Source organism: Bos javanicus, chromosome 3 (assembly GCF_032452875.1).
Source record: "Bos javanicus breed banteng chromosome 3, ARS-OSU_banteng_1.0, whole genome shotgun sequence".
Classification (NCBI taxonomy): domain Eukaryota; kingdom Metazoa; phylum Chordata; class Mammalia; order Artiodactyla; family Bovidae; genus Bos; species Bos javanicus.
In genome coordinates this window covers 66,713,109-66,726,495 of record NC_083870.1, presented here as the reverse complement: position 1 = coordinate 66,726,495, position 13,387 = coordinate 66,713,109, and the positions used below count along the sequence as shown (strand labels likewise).

Below are 13,387 nucleotides of genomic sequence, written 5' to 3'. Positions count from 1 at the left end.
CATGGCATTTTATAGTCTGCAGTGGATCCAGTTCAGCCTTCCCTCTCTGATGAAGCTAACAAATTCGTGTTTGTCTTGATACCAGTCATAACAGGTCAATGCTCTGAAAGTACTAATTCTGAACTCATATAGTATGAAAATTGATTTTTTTAATATAAAACTTTTTTCTGCATTATCCCATCAATTGGAATTGAGGAAACACGCAATGACAAAACGCTTCTAAGAATTCAGGAACACTTTTAAGTGAATTTATATAAGAAACTCAGATACTGCTCAAGGTCCCCTGAAGATCAGATTAAATTAGGCTTGAGCTCTATTTCTAGGATCTGTAACAGGCAAAGTGCTACTCACGATTCCTTGAGTTTCCCCTCTTTAATGCCTCATGCTTCCTTTTACTCCCACTATTTTTTTTTTTTTCTATTTCAAATGAGCCCAAGGGCCAAATCCAGAAGCTCAGCCCCTTAACCATTTCCCACAAAAAAGTAACCATACACAGAACTTTATGAATGTGGTAGCTTTCTAAAGATCTGAGCAATCCTATTGTTCACTACGAAGCCTATGCCATTGTGCTGACTCTACCACCTCTCTTTTCTGCTCAAGGCTTTCAAAGCCCATGCTCCTGCCATGATCACACGCACTGATCATGTGCACTCATGATGGTGATGAGTAGAGTCCCATCTCTGCCTCTGACAGCTCTTCCTATGTGAGAAGCTACATCAGCCTACCTGGCTCCTCCAACCTGTCGTACATTCTGTTACTCATCAGTGAAATATCTACATGTTTGTGTCAAATGGTAGCACGTACGTGTAGGTATATCCACAGGCAAGATTTGCTGTTCCTGTTTAACATCTCCTTATAATAATTACCGTTGTCAAGGGGCTCCAGAACCCAACAGATTGGGACTACTTCCACAAAAATCTCTCTACTATCCATATACTTTACGGAGATGTTATCCATGGATTGATTTATTTATATTTTCTTTCTTGTCTGCTCTTGTTAACAAAAACTTAAAGTTCACCTCAGTTAAATAAACTTATGCATACTAAAACTTTTAGCTTCTAGCTCTCTTATGACATCATTGTGGGAACCTTATCATCAATATTTTCTCCTCACCTACCTATCCTCACTCCCAATAGCATTTGCTAATGGTATTGATATTCAAAAGGGAGGTGGTCACCCATTTTCTTCTTTCTGATTGTTCAAGAGCAAATGCTGAACATGATATTTTGAAAGTTAATAGAGATTCTTCCAGAAAAGATTCCTTTACAGTACAGAAAACTTGGAGATTTCAATCTTTTCTAACCAGTAAACTACTGTCTATTGAACTTTCTTAATTTTTGTGAAACAAGTAAGCATTATTTTTATTTTCTTGTTCATTATTACTGAATCCTCTTACACAGTTGCCCTCCTCCCATGAGAAAACATGATATATCAACCAACATTTAGGCTCTGGACCAAAGCATACAGTGACTACTGATATGTGCTGAGGCAGCATCCTCAGGGAGTGAGTTGTGGGCTTAAAATTCTAAATTCAGAAAATACCTATTGAACATCCACTATGTACCTACAAAGTGCCATACCTGGTACTGGGAATATAAAAAATGACTAGAAATGTTCCTGGTTCTCAGGGGGTTTACAGTTTAGTCTCCACAGAAAAGACAGCAAGTGAGAAAATAGCTATGCTACATGGCAGAGAATGGTAACTTCCTGAGAGGCAGTAAGAGCTGATGGGAGCTCAGAGAGGGAACAGTCCACCCCATTGGCACCAGAGATGATTTCATGGGTGAAATTTTAGTAGCACTTTAAACGGTGCCCAGCAATAGGTCATAGAGAATTTGAGGCAGAGGGCAAGGCATGGAAGTGGAAAAGTGGAGCTTGGGTATGAGAGCAAGTAATTGTGTGAAGAAAAGTAGTAAGATTTCAGCCTTCAAAGGCAGATTGGGTCTGATCAAGAATGATCTTCATTATTGGGTTAAGGAAATTCAGTTGCTCCTGATTCTTTCTCAACCTTTGTAGTTCTGGTGGTTTCTATTTTTATAATAGCATGTGCCCTCATGTATCCTGGTTAAGCTGTCTATGTCCCTACCAATTGTCTTAGTCTGTGAGTGATTCTAAGTCCTGGTAAATCATTTATTTATCTTCCAACCATAGACACCTGCAGGATACTTGCCACATAGAGGGAGCTTGACAAATGTGGCATTAAATGAAGACCATCTCATTATGTTCTGTTGCATGAATGTCATTCATTGTCTGGAAACATACCACACATGTGTGTGTGTATGCGTGCATATACACAGTTTCATAAAGAAGCAGGTTTAAAATTTTTTTAAAATCTTTTTTAAAAAACTTCTTTAAAAGAATTTTTCTTCTCGAGGTTATTGATTCTTAATTTTCTTATTGAATTCAGCAGGGTCCATTTTGGTATGAGTTGTAGCTTTAGCAGACTGCAAAAGCTGTTGTCAGCTTAGTGATCACATTTCAAGTTCTCAATGTTGGGGGGCAACAGCCAAAGGCATTTTCAGGTTAAAATAATGTTTATTTGGCAGTACAGTTTACCTAGAAGTTTAAAACGTTTTTGATCTGTTAGTTTCTAGTCAGTTCCACATGCCAGTATTTACATTCAAAGTTTTGCCTAGATGTTGTTCTCAAGTTTATTTATTTGCTTCCTTGCCCGTATGCCCTTCTGTTTCAGCTTGATGGTGGTTACCTTGAGGACAGTAGGTTTGGGTGGAAGCCACACCATAATGTAATCTTTGCACTAACACTGAGGTTTTGAGATAATTTGATGGTTAATTCTTACTGATTGCTAATCATAGAACAAAAAGTAATACAATATTAAAATATATCATCCTCAGTAAATTAATATGCACTTAGAAAACCTAATGGTTTTAGGTAAAATATAGCATATGAAACTTTCATATAAAATATATCTTATGAAAATTAAAATTTCAGATTTTGAATAGAAATCTATCTTAAAATATTATGAAAAATATTCATTATTCTGAAACAGTGTCAGAAAAGAAGACCCAAATTCCTTTAAAACTATTAGTTCTAGTTAGCTATCCAGTTGCTGTTTTTGGTAAAATTAACAAGAAAACATATTTACAATTTTACATGGCAATCATAGGCCAAGTAATTAGGACTGAAGAAGTATTGTTGACATACAAATTAGGTTGACTGTTTTATTTTCAAAAACAGAGTTCTTTCACTCATTTAAATTAACAAAAATTAAAACATGCTTAAATCTTAGTCCAGTGTTCTAAAAATGTTTGGAAATATTTTTCTTAGTTTTTAGTACTGAAATCCATCCTAATGCCTTTAGCAATAGTGACTGTAACCAAATGAAATTAGTACTTTGTGGTTTTAATAGTTTATAATACTTAATTATATTTGAAGGTGTGATGAGACAGCCCCATCTTTCCATTTGGGACTATGGTCTAAAATCACAGTCTTGTGCAGTGGACATACATTCTTTTTGTAAAACCATAAGGTAATGCACTCTTCAAAAAATATATGCTGACAGAAGGGAAGAATACTTTTCTGAAATTCAGCTTCACATATTGAACAAATATCACCCACATCTGAATAAGTCACTCCGTAACTTGGTTGTGTAAAAAATATTCACAAACCTATCTGAAAGTTCTTAGATTTCCAAAAAATCCAAAAGCTTTAAAATGAGGTAGAATAAAGCAACTAATATCTAAAGAACCTATTTAATCATACTATTAAACTCCCTGAGGCAAATAAGGTAATAAAACCAAAACTGGTAGGGGATAAAATTCAGTAAAACTGACTTAATTCTTCTAAGAGCATATCCCAGGAACCCTTGACTTTAAAAAGCATGATGAAAGAAGGCACCACTATAATAAGACTTTTTGAGCCATGAAAAGCAATTTCAAAATGAAGTCTGTAATTCCAATAATCCAAAGTACTTCTGAGAAGTTCAAATGATCCAAAATAGGATTTTAAAAAGATTAAGTTGTAATAAAGAGACCAAGAATGAAAGAGAATGGAAAATCCTGCTAAGAATACCAGTAACTAAGCTTACTGGATTTTGAGCACATTTTTCTTAGAAAAGCCTGGTTTGAAAATTATTTAGAGGCCCAGTTCCAAGAGAAATTTCACACTTTTCTGGAGTTTGGATTTTCAGCATATCCTTTAGACATGGCATTTGTCTGGGTATGAATCTCTAGATATGGATCTCCAGAATGAAGGCAAGGTCCTTCTCCTGTCTATCTGGTTGCAAAGGCACTTTGGGAGGTTAGGCAGCCTCAGGGCCTGCAGTTCCTGGAGGACTGGCATGGCCCCGGTATGCTTTTTCTCTGATCCAAATTTCTTTGCATTAGGACTGTGTTTCCTCTCATGATGAGTGGATGGAGGCCCCATAGTGCTGTCAGGGACAGCAGGAGACAAGACTCAATTTATTCAGATTGCTGCAACAGAGCCTGCTGGGACCAGAAACTGAAGCTGGAGAAGGAGGGGTCCAGAAAGGAGAGTGGATGAATCAGGGGAGTCACTAAGTCATCCTTCTGTAGCAGTGGCATGGTCAAGTCAGAGCTTGAGGGGAGTCTGCTGTGAGGGACCGCTAAGGGGCCAAGTGCAGAAGTCTGTGCAAGGCTGGGACCTGGTCCTAGATATAGCCTCTGTGGATTCCAGCCTTTGGTCAGCAGAGGAGGCAGACAGGATGAACAGCTGGCCCTGAAGGCTGTAGTGTGGGGAAGGAGGAAGAGGACAGACTGGCATCTGCCACTTTTCTGGGTCTGCCTCACCTTACCTCTAACTGTGACGACCTTCAGAGCATAAGGGCTGCAGCTTCCTTTCACTTTTGAAATCATATGCAAATTCGTGCAAGTTTCTAGCACAGGAGGTGGGAGGGAGGTTCAGAATGGGGAACACATGTACACCCATGGCTGATTCATGTGAATGTATGGCAAAAACCACCACAATATTGTAAAGTAATTAAAAAAGAAAAGAACCACATCTAACTCAGAATTAAATAGGGAAGGGGATTCTAAAATGTGGTTACAACTTAAGATTCACACAAAATAAAGCCATTTTATGTTTGTTCTCTCTGCATCACCTTCTTCAACCAACCAGCCACTAACTCCTGTTGATTTGATATCATTATTTCTGTGTTATGAACCCTTCCTGTCTCTGCCACTGCCCTTTTCTATTTCAACTCTTCCTAAATTTTATGTCTGGAGTACCTTATTAGCCTCCTTACTTGCAACTACACTAAATCTGGCCGTGTAGGTCAGGCGCTGTACCATGTCAAAGGTGCCATTTCATGACTCTTCCTAGCTTGTAGAGGATACAACACATATAACTATATGTAGTGGTTCCATCTCATATGTAGCCCTGTTTCTTCCCCTCAGTAACTTGGGCCATCCTTTTGAAAGGCACAGCGGACCACGTCATTCTCCAAAATTCTTGGCCTCCCATCACCTCCCAGGTCAAATTTTAACTCCTAGCATAGTATAAAATCCGTTTATGCTGAGCAGATGAGTTGTGGCTCTGGAATAAAAATTTCTAAACTGAAATCTTATCTTAGTCATTTGTGAAATATACAACCCTCGGCAAGTCACTTAGTCTCCCTGGGCTTGTTTCTTTGTGAGATGGAAGAGGAGGGTAAGAATAGCCTTTTTGTCATCAATTTTTGTCAGCATTCATTGAGGATAAAGATGGAATATTCTTTCCGTAATGCAGTCTCTCACCATTGTCTGTCCTCTCCCCTACTCTGTTTCAACTGAACTGAACCTCTTATAGCGGTTCTCCACCTTGTGGCCCATCCTGCCTCTGTGCCTTTATACACAAGCTCCCCTGAATTACCCTTGTTTTCTTTTCCTGGCTAGAACCTGCTCATTCTCCAGGATTCAGCGATTCATCACTTCCTCCTGGAAGCCTCCTCTGATTCCCTCAGACTCAGTGCCTGTCTTAGTGCTTGATTATATCACAGTGCATTCTCTTTAATACTTACCTATCTCCCTCATTATGTAAGCTGTAGACTATCTCCTCTGCTGGACCGTAAACTATAGACTAGGGGTTCCCAACCCCTGGGCCCCACAGACTGATACTGGTCTGTGGCCTGTTAGGAAATGGGGCGCACAGCAGGAAATGAGTGATGGGCAAGTGAGTGAAGCTTTATCTATATTTAGAGCCACTCCCCTCTGCTAACATTATCACCTGAGCTCCATGTCCTGTCACATCAGCAGTGGCATTAGATTCTTATAGGAGCCTGAACCCTAACCCTAAGTCAAGGCAGAATATCCTGAGATTGCCACAAAATAGAAATAAAGTATACAATAAATGTAATGCACTTGAATTAACCCTAAATCATCCCATGACCCAGTCCATGGAAAAGTTGTCCATGGAAACTGGTCCCGTTGTCAAAAAGGTTGGGGACCACTGCTATAGACCATGTTTTCCTTGAGGGTAGGAAATATTTTTGGAGAAGGAAATGGCACCCCACTCCAGTACTCTTGCCTGGAAAATCCTATGGATGGAGGAGCCTGGTAGGGTGCAGTCCATGGGGTCACTAGGAGTCAGACACGACTGAGTGACTTCACTTTCATTTCCACTTTTATGCATTGGAGAAGGAAATGGCAACCCACTCCAGTGTTCTTGCCTGTAGAATCTCAGGGATGGGGGAGCCTGTTGGGCTGCTGTCTCTGGGGTCACACAGAGTCAGACATGACTGAAGCGACTTAGCAGCAGCAGCAGGAACTATTTTACTTGCCTTTATCCTTAGCTCCAAATGTGGTTAAGTTCTTAGGGATGTTAGTAGGCTCTTAAAAATGTCTATTGAATTAATGAATGGTGATGAATGATGAGAGCTCTCATCATTTTTGTTATGGAGAAACATAAAGATGATATAGGAAAGATTTGGGAACAGCATAATAGCAGGAATCCTAGAATTCTGAAATTTAATGATTTGGTGATTTTCTTAATAGAAAGAATGGCTGAAGTCATTTTTGTTAAGGCATTGTTTATGAGTGACTGTTCAATATCCACTGCTTTATGACCTTTTATAAAACTACTATTGAATAAACCATAAAAGTTCTTTGAAGAGTATTCTGTTTGTCAGTGGTAATACCAAAAAATATAAAGTAGCTATTCTTGGCAAGTTATGGATCAACATCCTGGAACTGTTAGTTCCATAACGTCTGTATAAGTTCAATCATTTTGACATTGCAACTTGCCTGAGTCATTAGTTTATACCTGAAGTTTCTGATGGCAATCTAAAAGCTTCTGCACAACAAAGGAAACTATAAGCAAGGTGAAAAGACAGCCTTCAGAATGGGAGAAAATAATAGCAAATGAAGCAACAGACAAACAACTAATCTCAAAAATATCCAAGCAACTCCTACAGCTCAATTCCAGAAAAATAAATGACCCAATCAAAAAAGGGCCAAAGAACTAAATAGACATTTCTCCAAAGAAGACATACAGATGGCTAACAAACACATGAAAAGATGCTCAACATCACTCATTATCAGAGAAATGCAAATCAAAACCACTATGAGGTACCATTTCACACCAGTCAGAATGGCTGCGATCCAAAAGTCTACAAGCAATAAATGCTGGAGAGGGTGTGGAAAAAAGGGAACCCTCTTACATTGTTGGTGGGAATGCAAACTAGTACAGCCACTATGGAGAACAGTGTGGAGATTCCTTAAAAAACTGGAAATAGAACTGCCTTATGATCCAGCATTCCCACTGCTGGGCATACACACTGAGGAAACCAGAAGGGAAAGAGACACATGTACCCCAATGTTCATCGCAGCACTGTTTATAATAGCCAGGACATGGAAGCAACCTAGATGTCCATCAGCAGATGAATGGATAAGAATGCTGTGGTACATATACACAATGGAGTATTACTCAGCCATTAAAAAGAATACATTTGAATCAGTTCTAATGAGGTGGATGAAACTGGAGCCTATTATACAGAGTGAAGTAAGCCAGAAGGACAAACACCAATACAGTATACTAATGCATATATATGGAATTTAGAAAGATGGTAACAATAACCCTGTATACGAGACAGCAAAAGAGACACTGATGTATAGAACAGTCTTTTGGACTCTGTGGGAGAGGGAGAGGGTGGGATGATTTGGGAGAATGGCATTGAAATATGTATAATATCATATATGAAACGAGTCTCCAGTCCAGGTTCAATGCACGATACTGGATGCTTGGGGCTGGTGCACTGGGATGACCCAGAGGGAAGGTATGGGGAGGGAGGAGGGTGGAGGGTTCAGGATGGGGAACACATGTATACCTGTGGCAGATTCATTTTGATATATGGCAAAACCAATACAATATTGTAAAGTTAAAAAAAAAAAAGAACAAGTAGTTACATTTTTATCCAAAATTTAAAATTTATATGTGTTGAATATGTAATGAAATAAGGTACATCCAGAAATTTCTGGATCAATAATCAAGTTTCTTAAGATTTGGAATAAAAATGTCAATGCATTCTAAATATCAGAAGATACTAAATCTGAGAACTTCTATGGGCAATAAACCTTGGTCTTTTCTGAAAACCCATCTCTTCTTCAAATAGGTTCTTGTTTTGGCCCAAGTAAAAGTTTTAATAAATATGGAAATGATCACTCTTAACATCAGCATCATGCTTTGTCAGGCTTATGATGCTAACTACTACTCCATGCATCATAATTTCAAGATTAAGAAGAGCGACTTGCTTGAGTATGTTTGCATCTTACAAATGAATAAGAATATGAAGCTCTTACTAGGGAAATGGATAAAGGGCGTATGAAAGCAGTCAGAAGAGAAGAAATAAAAATGGCCAATACTTATATGGAACAATTTACACAAGGAGAAATGCAAACCAAACAACGTGATACCATTTGAACCTGTCACAATAACAAAAGGTGTGAAGAGGAAGCACTTTCATCATCGCTGTTGGGAGTATGTCTGTACCACCTTTCTCTGCAGTTGGATAGTATGTGTGCAAAGTTTCAGAAATGCTTTCAGCTTTGACTAGGAATCCCACTTTTAGGAGGCTTTGGAATGTCTGCCTGTGGAGAGTATATGCTCTCATCAGCTTCCTGCAGGGGGCGCTTTTATGGGAAGGCGTTCCTCCACTGGGAAGGCTGTGGTTTCCCAGCCTGGTCTGTGCATTTTTGGGAAATTCTGTTTAATTCCAGCTTCTGCTTTAGGAATCTCAAAGGGTTGCATACCTGACCCATGTTCTTTATGCAATTTAAATCAAAACTAAGGTTGATATCTTGATTTCCACCTGTCAGTCTCCTCTTTATTGCTCAAATAGCCTTGAATTGGGGCTTCCTGATGCCTGCAAGAAATCACAATAACAACAAAATAGAATTCAAACATTAAAAAACATGGGGTGGATTTAAAAGGTGTGTCAATAAAATTGGATATGATGTAGCAATTCAAAACAATCCATTGTTGCCCATATTGACACATAAAGGAAAGATTTTAATATAGTACTTCATGTATAAACACACTTATTATATCTATGTATACAGTTTGCTCTTTTCCTCTCTCTTTTCTCATCTCTATTTTAGAAAGTTTCTGTAATGACATAAAATAGGTTCATTACATGTTTGCTTCTGTATAGGCTTCCCTGGGTCTGGAAGATTCCCTTGAGAAGGGAATGGCTACCCACTCCAGTATTTTGGGTTTCCCTGGTGGCTCAGATGGTAAAGAATCCACCTGCAATGTGGGAGACCTGGGTTCAATCCCTGGGTCAGGAAGATCCCCTGGAGGAGGGCATAGAGACCCACCCCAGTATTCTTGCCTGGAGAATCCCATGGACAGAAGAGCCTGGTGGGCTACAGACTATGGGGTCGCATAGAGTCAGACATAACTGAGCAATTAATGTTTTCAGTTTTTTCAGGCTGTTTTCACCACTGTGCTTTCTGTGTTCATGGTGGCTAGTGTGTGCTTTCCCTTATTCTTTTGTCTTGATTTTCTTGGTGGCATGAGCAGGGTCTTGGCCACAAGGAGGAGATCTGGAATTGGGTCATCTCTTTCCATCTGGACACCTCCTTACGTGGACGCTCACACAGGAACCAGCCCCCTCATGATCTGTGGCTACTGACTCCATTCCTTTCCATTTTCTGCAGAGCCTCACCTGGTCAGAAAGGAACGTAGGCCGAAATGAGACCATATTCATCCTGTTCCCCCGCTGCCCCATTTGGTCTCCTTCCTGGGAAGATGGGCTGAAGTCTGAGAAGAGCCAGTGCCTCAGACATCTTGGGGCCATTGAGGGGTGGGAGAATTCTTCTACTCAAGAGAATAAAACTGTAGATACTAACAAGCCCAGGGTGAGCTGGTGCAGAGAAAGACCTCTAATTCATGGAGATGCCCAAATCATCATCATTCTCAATGGCTCCTGGGAAACGGAATTTTCCACACAAGTTTCTAGATAACTAGCATTTACTACCTCAAAAATGTATACTATTTTTCTTCATCATTTTTAATGGAAATCTTACTGAAGGGCTTTCAATTTATTTCCTCAAGCCTTCAATATTTTCTTGATATGCAGTCTCATTCTTACGAAGAACATGTCTTATTGTGCTGTGGAATGGTGATGTTCTCTGAGTCCACAGAAACAGGTAGTTCCAAAGAGCAGCTCCGTGTTGTACCTTCACGGTCATGGCCTACTTTCCCTGCTGACAGCTGTTCCATCTGACCATCTGTGTGATGTGGTTGAGACTATGCTATGTCAAAAAAGCATTTGGTTGGGAATGGCTCTGATTAGTAGCAAGGTTCAGCATCTTGTGGCAAACATTTCTGTTGCTCTAAGGCCATTTTCACTTAGTTCTGAGTTTGCAGCTGGGTTTTGGCCACTTAGTTATAGTGGTCAGTGGTCTGACCTTGTTGAAGGGGCTATTCTTATACTTTGCAACAAAATTTATAGTCACCTTTTTGACAACGAAATTAAAATTCACAGTTTTCCTTTACAATCAGGCTTCCTTATAGATTAACAATCACTTACATTATAATTTTAGGAACTGTGGTTCAAACAAATGAAGTCAAGTTTCTAATCTTGTTGTCAATGAAATGCTTATCAACTTCAAGATCTGTTGCTGAGACTATAACTAGAAATCATAAGATATTTCTAAAAGAATTTTAAAGGGATAATTAAATGATCATGCATTCATTTATTTAATAACTCTATTCAATTCAATTAAGAAAGTAGTTCTCTTGTTGATTTTCCTATTGACTAAAGTATAAAATACAGTTATTTTAACATTGTATCGTTTAGTTTAATCACCTAAAAAAAATGCCCCAAACATAGTAGTTTAAAATGAAAAAAGTTTTATGATTTTCTATGGTCAGTGGGCAGCTCTTTCAGTCTGGGTTATCTTGGCTTGAGCTGAATGGTCACATGTCTGGGATGGTTGGAATGACTGGACCCTCTGCCCACCAAGTGTTTTATCCTTCAGGAGGATAGCCTGGGTATACCCACATGGCAGCAGAAGGTTTTCTAGCAGCAAGAGAGGAGAAACCCCAAAGTACATATATTTTTTAAGCCTTTGCCTATGTCACATTTACTAATGTCTCGGTCAAAGCAAGTCATGTTGGCTTGAGAGTAGGGGTACAAGGAGGCATAACTCATGGGAGTCATTACTGCATTCATCTATCAAAGCATGTTCCAAGCTGTCATTCTAACCCTGCAGTCCCTAAACTGTGAGGGAGGTGGCCTGGGACACCACAGTGAATTCTCAGGGACTGTTGCAGGATAGTTCACCATTTTGAGGGAAACATAATTATATTCTAAGACTGCTGGACATCACAAAAACTACTAGCTTGATGCAGGTCACGATGTCAACATCATAATGATAAGCTCCTTTTGGTGGTGTTGTATCTTTGCAAAGTGGATTTTTGGTGGTTTCTGTGATTAAAAGCAAGCACTGCATGAAAATGATTGTAAAGCAGGACGTGAGTATGGTGGTGTCCAAGTTGGTTCCAAGATTGCAGAAGTTGTATGGTCCCAACAGGTGCATATGTCCTGCTATTAAGTAAATGTGGTTAAAAAACAAAATATTATTTAAAATTTTGTATTACTTTTAAATATTTTTAAATGTATTGCTTTTAAAATATAATTAAATTGTTAGGACATACATACTTACAAATTTATTTGGATCTAGCTACTTAATTAATGGAACGATTAAGTATTTCTTTTGGTCCAGGGGCACTGTGAAAAAATGAACAAAATACTAAGGATGCCATGAACCAGGAAAGGTTGTGAACTATTGTTATAAATTTACTTTTTTTTTTTTTTTTTTTACTGCTTATAAGAAAAGAAAGTCAAAAAGGAAAGCTCGTTTTTGGGAAAGATGAATGGATTAGATTTTGTATATGCAAAGTCAGGACCCAATGGACCACTTAAAGAAAGATACAGAGCTATGATTCAGAGAGGAGATTAGGAGTGGAGCTGATTCCATCCCTAAATATTGTGTAGAATCTCTTTTGGATTGCTTTGGATAGTGTCTATACTCAAGAATTAGTTGTAAAAGGAAAAGGTGTGTATTTAGTTGCTCAGTTGTATCCAACTCTTTGTGACCTCATGGATTGTAGTCTCCCAGCCTCCTCTGTCCATGGAATTCTTCCAGGCAAGAATACTGGAGTGGGTTGCCATGCCCACCTCCAGGGGATCTTCCCGACTAAGGGATTGAACCTGGGTCTCCTGCATTGCAGGTGGATTCTTTACTGCTGAGCCACCAGGGAAGCCCAAGGAAAATGTTGGGTTGCTGAAAGAGAAGAAACCTAAAAACCAAAACTAATCTGCAAAATAAATGTTCTTGGCTTAATATTTTTGCAAATATTAAATAGATGCCTTTAAATTTCCCTCTTCTGTCATAGTTTTATTTGCAAAGGGCAGACTTCTGAGGGGGAGCCATGAGGTTTATTGTCCTAGAGAAGGAGAAGGTGAGCTTTGACCCTCTTAGTCAGTTGCTGTGGAGATGGAGGGTTTGCCAAATTATTTCCATTTCACACATCACTAGCTGAGCCTAGAAAGCTCAGATCATAGGGGGTTCCCATCATATAGAGAAGGCACCTTGTCCACAGTTAAGGCTTAACAGAATTGACATCAAGAAGTAGGAGGATATGATGTACTAAATGTAAAGATCCCCCCACCCCCAACACACATACTTTTTGGCCAAGGAGATTGTGGAAGGAAATAGGAAGAGAAGATAATAATTTATGTCTTGTAACTTTCCCCCATGGCTTGAAACAAATTATATCTCAAAAATGAGAGCAATAGTAAGGGTAAAGAGGGGAGATGTTGCCTGTTTCCAAGTTGGGGGCTCTAGAAATCTCATCTTTATTCTGTCCATCTGTACCAACTTGAGGGTATGACCACAACACCAGGGTCAAAAGGAGATCTTGC

General features: G+C 39.2%; 1 pseudogene; it reads right to left on the bottom strand.

Annotated features, from left to right (window-relative positions):
- Positions 1-3,360: 3,360 nt before the first annotated feature.
- On the bottom strand, positions 3,361-5,270 carry LOC133245201 (E3 ubiquitin-protein ligase RNFT1-like; annotated as a pseudogene).
- Positions 5,271-13,387: the final 8,117 nt, after the last annotated feature.